General features: G+C 34.4%; 1 protein-coding gene across 1 annotated transcript in view; it reads left to right on the top strand.

The window, feature by feature from the left end:
- LOC113505195 (sex peptide receptor-like) overlaps window positions 1-13,494 on the top strand; it is a 287,008-nt gene that overhangs the window by 127,553 nt on the left and 145,961 nt on the right. The window contains exon 3 of the mRNA XM_026887787.1: window positions 6,563-6,585. The gene's annotated coding sequence lies outside the window, so the exon portion shown is untranslated. The remainder of the gene's footprint in view (window positions 1-6,562; window positions 6,586-13,494) is intronic.

A 13,494-nucleotide genomic window follows, 5' to 3' on the forward strand; every position in this document is an offset into this window, starting at 1 on the left:
TTTAATGACTTTTTCTTATTTAATCCCAAAAAGAGGGGTTTATAACTTTGACATACCTGCCTGCTTGTCTGTCTGTGACATCATAGCTTCCGAAGAAATTGAACTATTTTAATTTAAACGTGAATTATGTGCAAGTGTTCATTTAGACATGTTTGACAAATCGAGCCGTTTTAAAATGGGGGGATGCAAGTAGGAAAAAATTACAGAAGGTATAACTCAGTCTTAGCACTTCTGCTAAAAATGTTTTACTTTCGAGGGTTTTCCATTTTCTAATTGGGTGGGTTATGATTTTCGAGCAAGTCTGTTCTTGGGACGGTCTACACCTGAAATTGTTAGACGGATTATGACAGTAATTATGAGGCATCATAAAAATATTATTGTACTGTAACCAAAGAGGTAAACCAGAACCGTATTACTGAGGCCCCGGTGTCCGTTCGTCTGTCTGTCACCTGGCTGTTTCTCAGGAACAGTGATAGCCAGACAGTTGTTATTTTCACACACGATGTTTTCTGACGATATAAAGAAGATGTCAAATTATTTTTGTGGACGGAGCTAGTGAAGTGAGAGTCGGGCTCCAGATAAACCAAATTGCGCCCAGATAAACGGTTTCTTGAAACACGTTGTATTTGATTGCCCTCTTAATATTAAAACTGATCTTCCTCACAAACATTTAATAAGGAATTAATAAGGAATATTTCCAAAATAAAAAGTTGGTAAACGTGTTATCTTGGCCCCCTGGTGTTTTGATCATGATTTGCCTTTAAATTGCTGATAAATAAATAGCGTAATAATAAAAAAAACTATCAGACACCCCTTTTTTTAAATTGACAAGACACAATCTAAAGTATAGGATATGTGTAATTTGTCATGTTACAACAAAGCAAAATATGAACATAAAAGTGAGTGCGCATGAGTTCTATTTACTGTACCAATTTGCAAAGAAAAATTACGTATTTTATTCGTTAACCTACCTGACGATCATTGAAGTAAAATACCGTCATCCCTACTGCATAAATGGAACTTAAATAAAGACTACATGAGGTTGGTTATGAGGTTACGCTGTCGATACCGACAACCAAAATGAATTTTCCAGACATTGTATGACGGATGTAAGTGGTGATAGTTACACGCTATTATCAGCCTTATTGGGGAAATTTCCAAAAATATGTTTCTAATCCTCGTCGGCTTAGCTTTGGGATCTCAGAAACTCATTCAGTCTCGTTCCTTCCCCTGTTTTTACCAGGCTACGAAAGAAGAAAATTTTAAATAAATAGAGATTACAATAAATTGTTAAAGGATTTTTTGGAAGGACCACGTGTGCGGTTTCTATAATGGCGGATGTAGACCGATCAAATCGTTAAAATATTGAAAAATCTCTGGTTTCAGTAGGCATTGTTCTATCAATAGATACATAATGTCAAAAACCGTCTAGCGTACGCTCTTATTCATTGATAGCTTTGGTCGTACAGATCTTCGTTCAGTAATTTATTGTGGCATATTTATAGATGAGATCAATGTGAACTACATGCATCTTTGGGTTGAGTGTCACTACGAATGTTTTGATCTTGAAGACATAGGTATATACACCTATCGTAAATAAATACAAAATCATATTACGGCATTCCACATTTGAACTTGAGTCATTTTAGTACAGCAATAAAAATAAAAAGAATTTAAGTTCCTTTCTTTCAAGAATGTACTGATTACGGTAACAGTTGCATAAAAAAACGTATTAGTTTATGTTTCTTTTATTTTACTTGTGAAATAGTCGCGGTAGGCCTGTATCAGGCTTGAAAGAGAATAAAATGACTAATTTTGTGAAAATGATTTATTTTCGAAAAATCCTATTATTGCTCTGCCAAGTCATAAGATAAATAGCGTGATGTTTTTTTTGTGTAAATTGATGACCGTGCTGCTTACTACTCAATGGGGTGAAAATACACCTCATAATTGTATTAGACGATGTTACGGGTGAGTCCAAATATTTAAAACTATACTGCTCATGCCCCCTGCAAAGTAGCGTTATGGTTTTTGTATATTTGTTGTATCATGTCTACGATAAGGTTCATGCAAAATTTGAACGAATTATATTCAGTAGTTTATGAGATAATTGGATATTTGCTTATAGATATAAAAGGCTCCTGCTCACCCCCTGTAACGAAAGGCGAGATAATAAGTAAAAAGTATGTTGACCGGACCCTTTGTTGATATTCTCTGAAAATTTGAATCAAATCTATCAAGTACTTTCCGAGATCTTTCCGGACATACATACAGACAAACAGACAAAAATTCTAAAAATTATATTTATGGCATCAGAATCGTTCGTAGACCACCCTGCAATTATTCTTTTTTATAAATATTCAATGTACAGTTTTCACTTTTCTACAATTTTATTATATGTACAGATAGGTGTATATACCTATGTCTTCAAGATCAAAACATTCGTAGTGACACTCAACCCAAAGATGCATGTAGTTCACATTGATCTCATCTATAAATATGCCACAATAAATTACTGAACGAAGATCTGTACGACCAAAGCTATCAATGAATAAGAGCGTACGCTAGACGGTTTTTGACATTATGTATCTATTGATAGAACAATGCCTACTGAAACCAGAGATTTTTCAATATTTTAACGATTTGATCGGTCTACATCCGCCATTATAGAAACCGCACACGTGGTCCTTCCAAAAAATCCTTTAACAATTTATTGTAATCTCTATTTATTTAAAATTTTCTTCTTTCGTAGCCTGGTAAAAACAGGGGAAGGAACGAGACTGAATGAGTTTCTGAGATCCCAAAGCTAAGCCGACGAGGATTAGAAACATATTTTTGGAAATTTCCCCAATAAGGCTGATAATAGCGTGTAACTATCACCACTTACATCCGTCATACAATGTCTGGAAAATTCATTTTGGTTGTCGGTATCGACAGCGTAACCTCATAACCAACCTCATGTAGTCTTTATTTAAGTTCCATTTATGCAGTAGGGATGACGGTATTTTACTTCAATGATCGTCAGGTAGGTTAACGAATAAAATACGTAATTTTTCTTTGCAAATTGGTACAGTAAATAGAACTCATGCGCACTCACTTTTATGTTCATATTTTGCTTTGTTGTAACATGACAAATTACACATATCCTATACTTTAGATTGTGTCTTGTCAATTTAAAAAAAGGGGTGTCTGATAGTTTTTTTTATTATTACGCTATTTATTTATCAGCAATTTAAAGGCAAATCATGATCAAAACACCAGGGGGCCAAGATAACACGTTTACCAACTTTTTATTTTGGAAATATTCCTTATTAATTCCTTATTAAATGTTTGTGAGGAAGATCAGTTTTAATATTAAGAGGGCAATCAAATACAACGTGTTTCAAGAAACCGTTTATCTGGGCGCAATTTGGTTTATCTGGAGCCCGACTCTCACTTCACTAGCTCCGTCCACAAAAATAATTTGACATCTTCTTTATATCGTCAGAAAACATCGTGTGTGAAAATAACAACTGTCTGGCTATCACTGTTCCTGAGAAACAGCCAGGTGACAGACAGACGAACGGACACCGGGGCCTCAGTAATACGGTTCTGGTTTACCTCTTTGGTTACAGTACAATAATATTTTTATGATGCCTCATAATTACTGTCATAATCCGTCTAACAATTTCAGGTGTAGACCGTCCCAAGAACAGACTTGCTCGAAAATCATAACCCACCCAATTAGAAAATGGAAAACCCTCGAAAGTAAAACATTTTTAGCAGAAGTGCTAAGACTGAGTTATACCTTCTGTAATTTTTTCCTACTTGCATCCCCCCATTTTAAAACGGCTCGATTTGTCAAACATGTCTAAATGAACACTTGCACATAATTCACGTTTAAATTAAAATAGTTCAATTTCTTCGGAAGCTATGATGTCACAGACAGACAAGCAGGCAGGTATGTCAAAGTTATAAACCCCTCTTTTTGGGATTAAATAAGAAAAAGTCATTAAAACAGGTGTGAAATATTTGACACCAGGATAGTATCGTAAACGATGAAATGTATTTGATTCAAACATTTGATAGTCTTTAGGCCGCTCAAGATTCCTTATAATTTAGAAATAAAAAAAGCAAGTTTAAAATGTAAAGAAAAGTGTTTCATTTTCAATATTGCATTACATTTTTGCGATGCTCGTTATCATTAAACTTCATAGTTTTTCACATCTTGAAAATCACGCAGACAAAGTCGCGGGCAACAGCTAGTCGTAAATAAATACAAAATCATATTACGGCATTCCACATTTGAACTTGAGTCATTTTAGTACAGCAATAAAAATAAAAAGAATTTAAGTTCCTTTCTTTCAAGAATGTACTGATTACGGTAACAGTTGCATAAAAAAACGTATTAGTTTATGTTTCTTTTATTTTACTTGTGAAATAGTCGCGGTAGGCCTGTATCAGGCTTGAAAGAGAATAAAATGACTAATTTTGTGAAAATGATTTATTTTCGAAAAATCCTATTATTGCTCTGCCAAGTCATAAGATAAATAGCGTGATGTTTTTTTTGTGTAAATTGATGACCGTGCTGCTTACTACTCAATGGGGTGAAAATACACCTCATAATTGTATTAGACGATGTTACGGGTGAGTCCAAATATTTAAAACTATACTGCTCATGCCCCCTGCAAAGTAGCGTTATGGTTTTTGTATATTTGTTGTATCATGTCTACGATAAGGTTCATGCAAAATTTGAACGAATTATATTCAGTAGTTTATGAGATAATTGGATATTTGCTTATAGATATAAAAGGCTCCTGCTCACCCCCTGTAACGAAAGGCGAGATAATAAGTAAAAAGTATGTTGACCGGACCCTTTGTTGATATTCTCTGAAAATTTGAATCAAATCTATCAAGTACTTTCCGAGATCTTTCCGGACATACATACAGACAAACAGACAAACAGACAAACAGACAAACAGACAAAAATTCTAAAAATTATATTTATGGCATCAGAATCGTTCGTAGACCACCCTGCAATTATTCTTTTTTATAAATTTTCAATGTACAGTTTTCACTTTTCTACAATTTTATTATATGTATAGATAGATTTCGGGTATAAAACAGGCCTGTGGATGCACGATTTTCATTTTAGAATGGTTTTCGGATATGTTTTTTCTACCCAATTGTTTCTAGAACGAGTATTCGATTACATACAAAATGTTCATCAAATATAAAATCTCAGGGATACTTTTCTGATATTCAAATGTTTCAGATACATTTATTCGGATATCCAAAGATTTCGATTCAGTTTCAGATACGTTTATTCGTGTATACGGTAATTTTAGTTTCGGTAATAGAGCATCATAGCTTCCGTACTTTGTATTTATGCAATGCGTAGCATTTTGAATGTGAAGCTTTGACGAGTAAAATTTCAAAGTCGCGTTGTATTCCAGGAAAACTTTACTGTAGGTACTGATACTAATATAAAGGGCATATGTATTCCAAAGCGGTATGTAGGTATATTTTGTTGGTCCAACTGCTTTCTGAAGGCGTGTGTGTGATTTATCTATTCTATTTTGTGTAAATAAAAAATAAATTATTGTGTCTACCGATTCACTGACTGACCGACTTTATCAAGCGTAGCTCCACCTGTGATTGATCAAGTAGTTGTAGTTTAGTCACGACCTACTCATAAAAGAGTGAATTTAAATCTAAGGTAGAAATTAAATTGAAATCATCGGCCTAGCCTTTTCCCAACTATGTTGGGGTCGGCTACCAGTCCAACCGGTTTCAGCTAAGTACCAGTGTTTTACAAGGAGCGACTGCCTATCTGACCTCCTCAACCCAGTTACCTGGGCAACAGGATACCCCTTGGTTAGGCTGGCTGTCAGACTTTTTTCAGCTTTCTGACTATCTGTAACGACTGTCAAAGATGTAGGAATAACAGCCGGGACCCACAATTTAACGTGCCTTCCGAAACACGGAATCACGAAAAGAGTGAATTTAAATCTAAGGTAGAAATTAAATTGAAAGTAAATATTAAACACTATCAAATACAATCTTGGTCTTTCATTGTGACTGTAAAAAATATTGTAAAGTGGTACAGTTCTGGAATTTGTGACGTTGTATGAGGTAATCTCAGAAACCACTTTACCGATTTTGAAAAGTACGAGTATAATACGAATAGTAAGCCACATTCATTGTGAGTTTCGTATATCTCGTATATCGTATATCCAAAAAATAGCGCTCTACAAATTATTTATGTGTGTCTTCTAAAAAAACTAGATTTTACCTAAAATTTAAAATAAACTAAGAAATATAGCTCTACAAACTATCTATGTGCCTACTAGTTTCAGTTTTGTGCAACTTGAACCTTTAAACACAAAATCAAGTGTTCTTGTTCTATCATGTCCACGTTAAGAACTCGGACATTCTATCCACATTTCCAGTACTAGTGCCTTGTAAGCTCAGCTTATAATGACGTTCTATTGTGTCAGTACAATACGTAACATTCTTTGTATGAGCGCCATCTAGTGAATGCTTTGCAAACTAAAACTAATGAGAACTTTTCTTGTTTCAGAATATCTTAGCTGTTGGAATAAGGTAAGAGTGGAAATTAGTTTTTTTTTGGTTCCGTACCCAAAGACTTTGGTCTTCATTTTCAGGGTTTCTTATCCAAAGTATAAGAACGGAACCACAAATTTAGCGAGAGTCCAAGTTTTGTTTTTCCCACGTTTTTATACACTCACTTTGTTTGTTTGTTTGTTTGTCGTTCCGGTTCGATTTTAGCAACTTAATTTCGGGGCACTTCTCGATAAGCTTGCAGGCTGAAATTTTTAGGGTAACTTCAAACCTGATCACAATACAATTTACAACTATAAAAACATATTTACATATACTTTTTTTATCTATTAATTCTACGCCTATTTGTACGGAACCCTTAGTGCAAGTCCTACTCACACTAGACCAGTTTTTCTAATACTAGCCAGTATGATTCTATTTTTTGTGTCGTATGAGTTTCCGTCATTACCTCCTTTTAACTATAAATTTAAATAGAATTCAAAACAAAGTAGATCCTAATTCATCTGTATTTTGCTTTTTATGTTATTTTTTTGATTATTTTGTGAAATAACTGATAATTTGGCCCATACAGATTTAATCAAAAGTAGTTTAGTAGTTTTTAATTTAAAGTCGGTTGAATGTTTTTGTTGTTAAAGCAATATTTTTTAAGACGCGGCTGATTTGTCACCTTTCATCTCGTGACACGACCTCTGCTAGTTGTCTGTTTTTTTTTAATCTTTAAATATATTTAAGGGGTTTTTATCCACATGGATACGTCAACCTCATTGTACCTTATACTACTGAATTATTTTAATTAAATCTTAAAGGCGTTAAACCTGTTATTTCATTAATTAAAAACATAAAATAAATTATATAAACAACATACCTACCTACATCATAAAATATATCCCAAAAATATTTTAGTCAATCTGCTTTTGAGTGAATCTTGTTTTTTTTTTCAGACAAAAATAAAAACCTTAATTTTTATTCACAGATTAACCATATTCCCTCTACACCTCTATAATTTTAAACAGCAGACATTTTTAAAAGCAACCGTTATCATCATAAACTGTTTTGTTTTACGGCGGCACTTCACAAAGATAACAGCGGGTTAGTTAACTGTGTCTGGTAATGTGTTTTACGATTATTGTTATAATATACATTAGTATTATTGCAAAAGTCTGTTTGTCACGCTTTTCGTGCTTGCAACACTAACACAAAACAGATACGAATAAATAACAGTTTATAAAATTAATTGAATTATGTGTTAGTATTATTGCACGTGTGTTGTGACAGTTTTTAGTGTCAGAAGATTTTTTTCCTCGTTTTCTGTGTTACCCAGCAAGAATGCGGAAGTTAGAATGCAGTCACTCTATAGAAAAATATCTCGAGAGTAAAGACACATCTACACGAGAAAAATCGGGAGCATAAATTAATATTTATATTAAATCTTAATCTAAAATTAGTTAACAAAGTACAAAGTTGAGTCATGCTAATTACTGAAAAACTGAACTAATTCCTAGATTAAAAGTCGGCCTTCCATTCAATGATTTACTGGAATTAGTTAAAAAACAAAAAGTGGGAAGAAATCCGGCGCCCGAAAAATATGTTAAAGACATTTGGGCAAAGAAAAAAACTTCATTTCGTTGAAATCTTGGCCGAGTCTTAAGTTATAGTCGCTTGCCTGTAGCTTTGTCTAAATTAAAAAGTAAGTTGGAGATACAACGTCCTATGCTAGATGTTTTATTTTCTTAGAAACACATGTGTTAGTACTGGTTGATTCAATTAAGATGTTTTTGATGGCTTTACCACTTTTATACCAGTGTTTATACCTCTACAGTTAGTAACCAATGTCTGCACGGATAGCCAAGTTCATCTGGTTGAGGTGACAGCCCAAATTCAAAGGGCGAGAGGATCGCGAGATCGATCGATGCATAGGACAAGCGTCTGCCTGTGTGTCACTGGTTTGATCAACGAGTAAGACAGTCAAAGTGATCCATGAATGCTTGTCTAAGTCTGGGCGTCTGTGTGCATGTGACTTAAGTATTAGTGAAAAGCCCGCGACGCGGGAGTCGCTAACTGAAGAGAAATTGTCGAAAGCAGTTTTTATTTGCCTTTCTGTGCCGCTTAAGTCTTTTTCGCTTTTGCCCTACCTTTATCTACGGTAATATTCCCCAAACATATACACAAAGACAACAGGCTTTCAAAAAATAACATATGTTTTTATCCCTTTCTATCTGGCCGCTTCAAATACCGTTTTTTTCAGCAGTGGAATTTTCCCAGTTATTTACTGAGCCAAATTGATATGACAAAGGTACACAATCGATCAACATACAGTGTTAAACTTAACCAAACGAAACAGGCCAGTTCATTACTATTTCATATATTAGAAGACTTGGCATCCATCACTTTAAGTGGCTATCCATCATCATGAGATAATCCATCAATCTTAGAGAATAGAGATGTACCTTGCAGGGAATAATACGATTATTATGGGATAGATGCAACATGGTCACAGAGGCGACGATGGAAAAATAAATAAATATTGAACAAGACTATATGGATACAATTTTACCTAATTAACAGGTGTAATGATATCTTAATATATATAAACTAGCTGTTGCCCGTGACTTCGTTCCCGTGGGTAGAAGATATAAGTTATAATTTATACCTGCCCTGTTTTTTCACATTTTCCATTGTACCTATCTTTGCTCCTATTAGTCGCAGCGTGATGGTATATAGCCTAAAGCCTTCCTCGATGAATGGTCTATTCAACACAAAAATTTTTTTTTAATTTGGACAGTTGTTCCTGAGATTAGCGCGTTCAAACAAACAAACTCTTCAGCTTTATATATTAGTATAGATATGGATTACGTGTCACGTTGTTTGTCCGCGATAACCTCTTAAATTACTCAAGCAATTTTAAACAAAGCCAAACATCGCTTTCAATTTGATCGATCTTGAAGATAGGATAGATATTAATTTATGGCAAATTATAATTCGTCTATTATATGTACATTGGCAAGATGGATTGGTATTTATTTGGAAAGTTCTCAACTATAATATCTTTAGGCTGGTACCTACTCGAGGCAAGCTATCGGTTCGAACCTCGTTAAACCGAGTTGTTAGGCCTGAATACTGTCTGCAAAATGCCTAGAAACATGTTCTTAAAGTTGAAATTCTGATCTAAAATGTTAGTATATTTTGGCAAAGATGCAATATCGAAGTTATCAGATTTACTATACTTAAGTCATTTTTGCACTTGTACTTTTTTATGAGTCTCCCACTAAGAAATTTAATACTCATTTAAACCACGTGCAGAAAGATATCCAGACTCAGGATATGAGGATTACACAAAAAGCGCTAGTCCTACGCGAGGATCGAAACCAATACGTTGCGCTCAGTGGGTTTCTCGTGGTGACCACAAACACTGCGCTATCCATGCAGTAGAATAACTTGATATAGGTCTTCATCATCATCATCATTATCATCAGCCCATATTCGTCCTCTGTTGGATATAGGTCTCCCCTACTGCACGCCATCGAGATCTGTCTTCGGTTGCTCGCATCCTGCCAGCCATCTTGCGCACGTATAAGACCTAACGACATAAAATAAGAAAATTCTCTATGTAAAAAATACTATTCCGAGGTTGAGATTGACTTCGCTTACTGGTCAAGGGCGACTCGTTTTCGCGTTACTAAGAAACAACAACACAAAATTATTCTACGTCCAATCGATTAGTTATTTTTCAGCCTATAAATGTCCGAAATGGGTTCGGTCAAAAAAAAAATATTCCCAAGAACGCCTACATACGCAGGAATGCTCATTAACAAAATAATGAACAAACTCTGACCTAAATAAGACACTCACTAACAATCTGTTTCAACCATTAAGTTCTAAACCGGTTAAATCAGATTGTTAGTTTCAAAAGGGCTAAGTAGAGAACTGTCTGAACTATTTCGACCACTGTAATAATGTCCTTCAAAGCGAGTTACGGTCAGGTACTTTCGAACTCTTGGAGGAGATTTGTTTCAGAATAATATTGCGAAGGTGAGTTTCCATTCGTGTTAAAGACGTGGTGGTTGTGTATGTTAGTTATGTGAGGATGGTAGCTAACTTAAAAAAACTGTGGTTTTTGCTTTATAAACTTTCGCATTTATAACATAAGTAGCATTACGGAAAGCCTCAAGGTATCTCCTAACATATTAATAGGTACTGTTGCTTTCTCGAAACTGTCATTAAACGGATATAATACGTGGATCATAAATCAATGTGCTGAATGCTTAATTTCCGTTCTTTAACGTTACTTTGCTTAGTCATTACGTTTTGAGGTAATGAGTATGCTTTATAAGGAGTTTTGTATTGTGTGGTATGGCGGTGTATTTGACAGATTGGTTTAGACGTAGATGCAGGTTCAAATACAGGAACGTAGTATAGAAGTATCATTTAGCTTGATATAAACTGTTTTTTTGTAGTTTAAGATGATTTTACGTTTCAGCAAAAAGTGAAAAAGCACATATGGCAAACGGAATCAAAAATTGAAACTGAAAATCCAATATTATTGTCTTGCTAAATGTTAGTTTTTCACTTGGAAAGAGGGTTTCGACGAAAAAACATTAAAATATAACTGTATTTCAATTACATCGACCGCCGTATTAGTCTAATATTGTTAGTCCACACTGCTATACCGGAGGTCGTGGATTCGATTCCCACCTTAGTTAAACAATTACCACACAAACATTTCATCATAATACAGGCAAACTTAATTAAAGGCGCGTGGAGTGTAAGTTGTGAAATGTTATATTTAAAATAAAACACATAAACAACTACTCATCTTAAATTAAAAAAAAAACCTAGATTGCTACTTGAAAGTAAAGACGGTATTAACCCCTGTCAACGCCCTAAAAACAACGTGATAACGCAGAATCTCAAGAAAAATACGTTGAAAACCACAATTTTATTCCCTGAATCTTAAATATCATTCTGCCTTCGTATCCCCAAGATATAGCCTGGCTAATAGGTATTTGTGGGTAGTAAAATTACATTTTATGTGGTAGTCTACCGTTCAAAGTATTTTCAACCAAGACGCTGTGAAATTTAAGTTTAGTTTCGTTTGGCTGTTTGTAATGACATAATGTTGCATGAAAAACGTTTGGTGAAAAATTTCAATTGATGTTTTTCGAAGATTTTGCACTCACATTTCCAGCTGTTTCTTTCCCACGGCACGATGAAGACATATCTACGAATCTTCTATCTCTCTCTATTCACACCTGTCTTAGATTAGATTAGATTAGAATATTCTTTATTGTACACCATGGAATTACAGCAGTGATTCTTAATACATACAATGTTAGGGTACAATGGCGGTCTTATCGCTAAAAGCGATATCTTCCAGACAACCTATGGATGGACAGGAAAATTATCAGTATGCACAGAGGTAGGTGGTGCACTATTGTTAAAAACATGTAAAGGTATACATAAACATACATAACACAGAAATAAGAAATAAAATGAATACATCTCATCATTATCATCTCTATCTATAGTTGTGATGTGCTAGTTTTGACAGAAGAGCAAAAAAAAGTTCAGCGTGTAAGTCTGTTAGTGTGCACAAGTTTCACAGAGCACATAAGCTTACAAATCGCTAAAGTATACTAAAATGACGATCAAAATTACATATCTTGTCGAAAAGGACACTGTTCGCAATTGGTTTACCTTATATACTCAATATATTTTCCGTAATATGCAAACACCTCTACCTAAATTGAGACGTAGAAGCATTACAACGTTTACAAGATCGCAAGTATCACTGACCAAGTTTGACAATCTGCCAGATTATCTTTTGCAACATAAATGTATTAAATTTTGATAGTAACTGTCGCGAGAATGATTCATTATTAAATGATGTAACGTAGGTAGGTAGTCGAACTCGACTCGCGTTCCCGCCTGCTCGTGATTTAGGACTCCGGTTGGGTCCGAAACTAGTCGGGCTACCTCACGTACCTGACGTGTTACATCATTTAATAATAAATGTAGTAAGTTGCAATAGTATGAAGTCGTATACGTCGACTTGAAAATCGCACCCGTTTTTTTCGTCGATCGAAAAACATTTATTATAATCTCAAAATTTGGTATCGTTAAAAAGTTTAACGTCACTTCTAAATTTGGAAAAGAGGTGCCGGTGTTAAAAGTTTCGATCATACATTTTAATCGTTTTGCTCATTAATGGATAATCAATCAAATTTCAAAGTTGAGGTTATAAAGTTTCGATATAGAATAATTAATCTTGATTAAATATGCTTGCTTGCGTACATATGGTTGAACTGAAATTTCTTGATACTTGTACAAGGCTATGAAACTGTTTTATAACGAGGTTTTTACAAGATAATAATCTGTGCTAAGTACATAATCTAAATAAAATTAGCATCCCCCTCTCTTCTACATTGCCGTGCCCTACGTATTGTTGTGAGAGTGTTTAAGTAATGAAATATTTTTTAAATATCTACAATCGTTAACGTCATTAAACACCGCTCAAATGTATTCAAATCACACTGTGTTACGATAAGTCACGTGACCTTGACCGGTCATCTCCATACATTCAAGTGCATTTTATTTTACAAGTTAAAGCTTGCAGAAATGTCATTTTGGGCTAAACATCTGTTTTAATGTGATGTAACATTGTCCAGGCCAAAACTGAAAAAAAAACAACACGAACTATGGTGAATCTGGCACCCTGAATTAACATGAGTTTAATCATGTAAAATTGTATTATTCTCACCACATTATCTTTCAAACAATAACTATCTACAAAACAACAAAAAATCCGAAATAAAAAGATAGACATCCAGAAATCCAAATCCGAATCCGTTTATCCGCCATTTTACCCGCTATAATACAACACTACTAACTAAATACCTCTTGTATCGGGGGTCAATAAAACTGTCAAAGATA

The sequence above is a fragment of the Trichoplusia ni genome, chromosome 24 (assembly GCF_003590095.1).
Source record: "Trichoplusia ni isolate ovarian cell line Hi5 chromosome 24, tn1, whole genome shotgun sequence".
NCBI classification, from domain to species: Eukaryota; Metazoa; Arthropoda; class Insecta; order Lepidoptera; family Noctuidae; genus Trichoplusia; species Trichoplusia ni.